The sequence below is a fragment of the Drosophila yakuba genome, chromosome 2L (assembly GCF_016746365.2).
Source record: "Drosophila yakuba strain Tai18E2 chromosome 2L, Prin_Dyak_Tai18E2_2.1, whole genome shotgun sequence".
Taxonomy (NCBI): domain Eukaryota; kingdom Metazoa; phylum Arthropoda; class Insecta; order Diptera; family Drosophilidae; genus Drosophila; species Drosophila yakuba.
Window position 1 is genome coordinate 6,452,554 of NC_052527.2, and position 7,804 is coordinate 6,460,357.

Below are 7,804 nucleotides of genomic sequence, written 5' to 3' on the forward strand. Positions count from 1 at the left end.
GGATACTTAGGATGTGTTTGTGAATGGAAGTTTTACCTAAAAACTGTTGCTGACATCAACGAAATATGCATTTACTAAATAAGTCTCTAAGAAGTAAATTTTAACTAAGAATTAAACTTTAATTTTAAAAGGCATATTGTTTTATCCAATAAATTAAACAATGTTATGGATTATTTTCCGAATGTTGCTACTTTAAAGCCATTCCACCCCAAATCCCCCCGTCGAAGGGCCCAGAGTGGTGGTGGTGACCCCGACCCCGAGCGCCGGACAACGGCTGCTCAATCAATCAATATTGAAGGTTCCCACACCGCAGGCGGGGCAGTGGAACTCCATGGGTTCCCCGATCCCTCGCTTGTGTGTGTTGGCCATTTTGTTTGCTATTTCTGTTTGGCTTTTTCTTGGGCTGACCGCTAAATATAACGTTGGACGGCTGAGTCGCGGAGGTGCAATAATCTGTTAGGGGAAAAGAGGTTGGGATGAAATCGGATACCGGCCAAGTAGGAAGTTACCTTGAGTGCATTTCTATATATCTGTATCGACAGTGACAATGCCCGCCCAAGTCCAAGTTGCAGTTCATTCATGGTTTCAGTCGTTTGGTTTTTTCTTTCTCTTTCGTGTTTAGTGCAAACAGGTTCACAGGCTCACGGAGCACAGAAGCCGCACAAGTTTTTCCCGGCTGCTCATCCTCATCCACGTCCTCGTCCACCTTCCACTTTTCCTCAGCCATCTGGACAGCCAAGGCAGTTTCATTAAGCGAAGCGAAAAATGATTTTATTTCGATTCTGTTTGCCGAACGAATCCAGCTGTATTTGCCGCACTTCCGTTCGCCCAAAAGCAAGCGCAAATATTCGAAAAAGTCCTGACTCCTCAAGTGCTGCGTTTGTTTTCCCATTCGCATCCGCATCCCTTTTTTTTCCAGCTGCGATTTTCTCGCACACAAATCGGACTTTATAAATTAGTTACCTTCCCGAACTGTGCAGCATTTGTCACCTGTATGAATCTCTGGCATGGTTGGTGGGGAAATTCCGGGAAAACCCTCATGGAGCATGCCGTGATCGTGATGCGGGTCGTGGCGACATCGCTTTAATTAAATTACAGCCACCAAAACGTGCGACACTATAATCATTTTTATTCATTGTCAAAAATGGGCAATCATAAAAAACAACACGTCTGCATCGCAGCTGGGGCAAAGGTGGAGTTCTGTGCTCATCTGTGGTGTGGGTTAATCCCACGAAATGTATGAGGGGGAAGCTGTCCAGACACATCCACCAACATAAACAGACACTCGGTCACACGAGGCGAATGTAACAATCAATTAACAGGCCAGATAGGCTCAGATCGGAGATTCCAGTTAACCCTTGGGCAGCACCACACTTTGCCTCCCTTCAAGTGGTAACTTTTACAAGCTATATCTGGGTTAAGAGAAGTTAATAACTAATAACCATTCTAGGTATAATCATAAAGTTTTTTTTTTGTTATATTTCCTATACCATAGATTTTCAGTATAATCTCGGTATGAGTGACTGGGGCGATATCGAACCTTCTGACCCGCGCGAGGGTTAAAGCGCTCCGGCTGCCGGACCGTTGACCCAAGATTGGCTTGGCACGCTTCTTCGTCCGCTGGACTCTGTCCGTCTTTGTCTTTGTCTCCATGGATGTCGCCCCACTGTTCTTGTTGTTGTTGTTGTTTCTGTCTGCTGGCTGCTCCATGTGGTTGTTGTTGCCGTCGCTGTGGGGCCCAATGTCAATGTCTATACGGCCATCATCGGAATAGAAAGCTTGTCTTTTATGTTGTGGCATTGTTATTAATCTATCATTAGGTCGCCGTTGTACAACAAGCTCTAATGATGCGTGTAAATGCTAAACAAATCACACACTCCACACTCCACCCAGAAAATACCAATCCAAATCGAATATCTTGCAGCGAAACGGGGTAAAAATGCTCAAAGCGCGTGTACAATTTAAAAGGAAATAAAATCGGACTGCGCAGCTTTCGAAATTTTATGAGCTTGTTGTGCTTATTAGTCGCCCCACGAGAAATGGCGACAGGCCACAACATCAACATCACCAGCAACAACACCACCACCAAAGCAACAACACCAATAAGAACAACCAGAACGGAAACAACAACAACCACAACACGCATTTCCACGGCTAATTTTTCACGCGCACTCCGACTGCAGCTCCAGCTCCAACTCCATCCCTGGTCCATCCCAGCTCCATCCCTGCTCCATCCCAGCTCCAACTCCATCTCCATTCCCGCTGCCAAAGTCGGCAACCGACAGCGACAGCTCCTGACCAGGCTATCACTACCCGCAGTTGCAGCAAGGGTATCATAGCTACTCCGCAGCCTTTGTGCTGGACTAGTCCTAACTCTGAATTAGCGTTAGTTGTACATTATTTAAAGTCTTCCAATTGAAAACTAATCTACATTTCAGGTGTTGCAAAAGCATAGAGTAAAAGAGGAAATGCATAATTGTAGCGAGATTCTGGCAGCAAAATTAAATTATTTTTTTGGTTTCACACTAATGACCAGTTTCACTGTTTTTCATATTGCTCATTATTCATATGGCTACCTATTTTCTTAACCCTATATGTGCCAATGATTAACTTTTCAGTACAACTTTTTCAGGACATGTAGTGCATCCAGCATTCGGTGAACTTCAATGAGCTGCTTTAGGTTCGTGGTGCTTTGTTTTTATACTTTTTGCCACGCCAGACACGCACGAGAAATTCCAAGAGATAAGGATCGTGTACGACAAGGTGTATTATGGACCCCCAATCCAGAGTCCCCACCCCCCTCCGATTTGGCTACCCCCCAGCCCCCCAGCCCGTTCGGCAGCCAAATGCCCAATGTCCCCCAGTCCAAAGTTGTGCCGTCGAGTGCCAGAGTGCCATACTGTTGACTCTGTTAAATTGCCAATATTTATGGTCTTGCCCGCACGGGCTGACTTGTTAAATGGGTGTTCCATCCAGCAGCCTTTCAGTGGATGCCAGTCCCAGCTTCTCCAGCTCCTTCAGCTCCTCCAGTTCCGTGGCTGGAGAACTGGACTCCAGCTCGACAGTTGGTAGCTGTAAAACGTTTAAGGACAAAACGTGTTGGCCCGATAAGGCAAGGCAGCTGGCTGGCCAAGACGATGGGCAACTGGCCATCAGTTTGACGTATGCCCGTCAACGTTTTTTATGGCCCAGTTAGCCATTTTGAAAGTGTTATGTTGAGATTCAGTTTCTATGTGCAGCTAAGCAGAAATGCGCAATGTCGTCGCTGAAGCTATAAAAATGTCAAAACATGCAACAAATAATGGCAGAATTATAAAGAAAACTAGCGGGTGCAAAAATCATGCAAAATAAAAGCGCGTCATTCAGTTGTCTGCGGCTTATTCTCTATAAAAGTGCTAAGGTAGCTGGCTTTCTTGAAATCGGATAACGAGTTTATACTGTACTTCACTTTTTGGGAGGTTTTTCAAATGATTTTGTTCTCAGGCTAATAGAAAAAACAGCCAGTTCTGAGCAAGTTCTAATAATGATCAGAAAAATACGAGTGGATAAATTATTATTTATTTACTAATTAGTTGCCACAGAATACCCCATGCTTATAACTCAATAAATATTTATATATAAACTTTAGTTTATTTCAGGGCATTAATAGTTCTTGTAGACCGAAATTCATCCCCATCACCGCCCTTATCTCACTGGATATGTAATTGACAAAAAGTTAAAAAAAAAAGGTTCCCCTGGCGTGTTTCCAGGTTGATACGGCGCTGATCTTGCGGTTTTGATGGTTTTATATCGCATAAATGGCATTTTCCATGGTAGTTTTGCTTATATTTCGGCGAGGAGCCGCACGCGAATCTGCCATGATGCTGACATTTCGAAATCACCCGATTTGAATCCCTTCTGAAACCGTAGATGTGTGAGAGAGGAAAGCCCGGGCTTATCTCCATTCAAATGATCGTCACCTTAAATGCTATAAGTCACACCTAGCCATTTGTCACATTTCCAGCCGCCCACGGGGCCACAGCAATGGACAACGGGCATCGGGCATCGGAGATTGAGACTTGTTCCATAAATCAAATCGGTGCACGTTACATTTGAGGCGCATAAAAATGCAAATTGTATGCATAAAGTATAATTTTTATAACTCAATTAACCGAGCTTTGCGGGGAAGTGCGTTCGGGGGCACCTGCTGTGCCTCTCGCTTTTTCCTCATTAGGCTGGCGCCAAGTTTGAGATTGATTTTGGACGCATTTACATGACAAAGCTGCTGGGGCGGCTGAGTTGGCTTGGGCCGATATGGTTGTGATAAGCTCATCAAGGCACCACTGGTAGCTGCAGCTCCGCCGGAATCAGCCAGACCCACGACTCTACCTCACGTACCCGATTCTCGGAAGAGTCGCAGATAAGCCGAGTGGCCCAGACGAACATTAAATAATCTGCCTCTAATTTGGGTGTCGTTTACACGTGCCAAGATCTTCCGACTCCAATTCACTCCACTCCACTCCCAACTCCCTGACACTGATGAGGCCCATCAAGATGATGATGGGTCGAGTGTTGGGTCTGCGGCAGGGTCATCAAACACTTGCCCTTATCGCTTCATCTTGGAATGTGCCTGATACGCGATTCGAGGGGGTGGCGTTGTGGCCAAGTGGCGGAATGTCACAGTTTACATATTTGATTGGGTTTTATGAAAGCGGCTTGTAATTTTTGAGGAATGTGTTTAATGATCCTCCAAGCAGCAGTTTGTTAGTCTAAATTCGAGAGTATATGCACGGATTACACCTCTATTAATACCCATAATTGCCCACTGCATAAGTCAGATCTAGCCTTTATTCCTTCAGACAGAGTTTATTTATTTATTTATATTGTGTAATTTGTTATTTTTTCTACCTCTCCTTTGTGGGCCCTGCTTCTCTGCTGGCTGACACTTGACCCTTTTAGAAAATAACCAGTTGTGAGTGTGTGTGTGATGGGGTGAATGTTGGTGAGTGTTGGTGACTGTCTCGAAATCGAAATCTGGCGCCGTTTACATAGCCCGCGGCTAAACAAAAAAGAAACATCAGCCAAATCCACAATCGAGAATGTCTATACAAAAGTCAATAAACTTCAGTGCGATAGGTATGTGGACGACAGTCACAATCACAAGGGCAGCAAAATCAACAATGGTCACGCCAACGGGGGGCGCATCGTCTTGAAGGGATCAGCAAAGGGGTTTCCCATCGCGGTGGCTCCAATCAACAGGTGCAATAGGGCTACATTACAATGGCATACACATGAGTACTATAAATCCCTATATTTCATTGTACCCACAAGTTGAATTAAATCAATTAATGTGTGCGTGTGTATCTAATCGCGATCTTATAGCAATTACCAAAGTTACTTACATGAAGAGTAAAGTTGGCATTGCCAGCCTGTCATCGCCTGCGATTAGTCATAAAAATGAGTTGGGTATCTGTATCTGCTGCTGTTTCCACGAGACAAAAACAATGTGTTTCACATCCAAACTTTAAACTTTGCCTGAGGTTTTCCACTGAGTAGTTCCCTCCACCACCCGACGGGCGAAGCCTTGAAAACCCACCACCTCTACCACCACCACCACTTTCCAGCGCTGACTCATCCGGACAGCTGGCTGTGGGCTCTTCCCGCTGGTGACTTACTGTCAACTGGCGCTTGGGCCGAACTGGTTGGTCATAAATTATCCGAAAGCAGGACCCTTCGCCTGCGCATCCCAATTGGGGACCTACTCCGGCTCCAGTTCCTCCTGCAGCTCCTACTCCAGCACACTGTCGCCAGCTCCGATGCCAAGTGATTTTTTCTTAGCGCGCCCAGCGGGTGCTCATTGTCCAGGGCAGTTAAACAAGACGCTTTTCAGCTCGTAAAACAAGCTGGCTGGCTGGCTGACTGGCTGTTTGTTTTTGTATAATAAAGATATTGATTTGTGTTTAAGTGCCGTGGGTGACCCGCTTGGAAGCCCAACGGCGTTCGGGGTTTTGGAGAAGAAAGCCTTTCCCCCTGTAGATTAATGCGTCGCATTCGGGCCAACAATCACTGGCATTTATCAGCTTATTTGCTTTATTAAACGCTGAGCTGAGCTGTTTAGTGCCCAAAGCTGACGCCTGTCAATTGCGACATGAGCAAGTCACTCCCCTCGAGCAATCGCTGTCCACCACTTTAGTCAAGTCCAATCCAACCCAACCTCGATGCTCGATTCTTGATTCTTGATCTTTGGGTCGTGGACAGTGGACTGTGGACTGTGGGCGGCGCACTTAAGTAGCTTAAACAGACGCGGTGGTCCGCGACATAACTTTGTCTAATGACTCGGAAATCCGTCACTAATAATAAGAGCCATGGCAATAAAGAGGCAGCGAGCATTTGAGACCCAGCGCTCAGCGACTGCCGATGCATTTCTGCACTTAACTTGAATCGGTCAAGCCGTCCAACTTCCAGTCGTCGAGCTGCCATCTCAAGCTGGACTCGGCATCTGGTCACAGATGGAGGCGGCTGGAGCTGCAGATGGAGCCGATGCCTCTGACACTGAGCACGTGTGCGCCTCTGGCATAATCCTATTACCCAGCCGACGTCGCTCGAGTTTTATGAATGAAAATATTCCAAAGACCGCAGCAGGCAAACAAATGGTTGTTGAAAAATAAGAGTAAATCCAATTGAAGGCAATCGATGGAGTGCCGGATTTGGACAGGTTGATAGACAAGTCCAATGCTTTGGGCTTGGAAATCAATAAACGACTACTTTATGCTTTCAGTCACAGAAAAGTTTATGAGTTTAGTAGTCATTGTAGTACAACATAACATTTTCAAAATAATTATTTGTTTATGCCAAAAACGACTATCAATTAGTACAGATAATTTGTGCACATTATTGCAATCCATCCCACTGAAGATTGCAATGTTATCCACCGTAGTACTATATAATTACTAACATGTTCGAGTATTACTAATATTACTAATGATTTCCTTATTGCATATCATGCCTATCCCATTTTATCTGACTCATTAAAGGAAGTTATGCCGCTGCGCCGCCGAACCAGGAAACCAATTTAAAGCCACACCGTAGTTTACGGCTTAAAGTCGGATGGAATTAGGAAAACGCCCTCCGCCAGTCGCCCTGCTACATGGCACCATTCCATTAGCACTGCCTCCCTCCCTCCCATTTCCACACCTTCAAGAGTCAACATTGAGTGCTTTTCCGCGCGCATGCGTTCGAAAATCCTCGCCTGCCGACGGGGGAGGATTCCACGTCCTCGCAGCACCAGGACAATTCAAAATGGCTGCACAAATATTTGGATATGTGGAGAAGGGAGTGCCCTGGCGGAGTGGGGGACTTTGCTCTGCTGCGGGGGCTGTTGTGTGTTGTTAAGCCTAACTGTTACTGTCGCAATTCATTGAATTTGCAGGGCTAATTAAACACGTTAACAACTGTCGCGATGCGCTGAGCCGTGCAGGGATAACTTGCTCCAAGATCGTTGTCGTCGTCGTCCAGACGCCAGTCAACAAAAAAAAAAACAAAAAAAATAACCTTTTGCCATGAAAGAGGGAGCAAAAGAGGAGACGAAACTGGCCGTATGTCGCCTATTCTGCCCTGTGATTTTTGGCTAAAGACCAGCGGCTTGGAGCTGTCCGCAATATCCCGAAATTGGTCAGACTAATGCGAGTCGACATTTCGCCTGGCGCCCAATCAAGTGTTGCCAAATTGGGTTAGCCGAGGGTCCCAAAAAAAAAAGGGTAGACCGAGACCCAGAACCGTTCGTGGAAGGGTTCCGAAATAAGGCTTCCAGGAAGCCTTAGCCCTA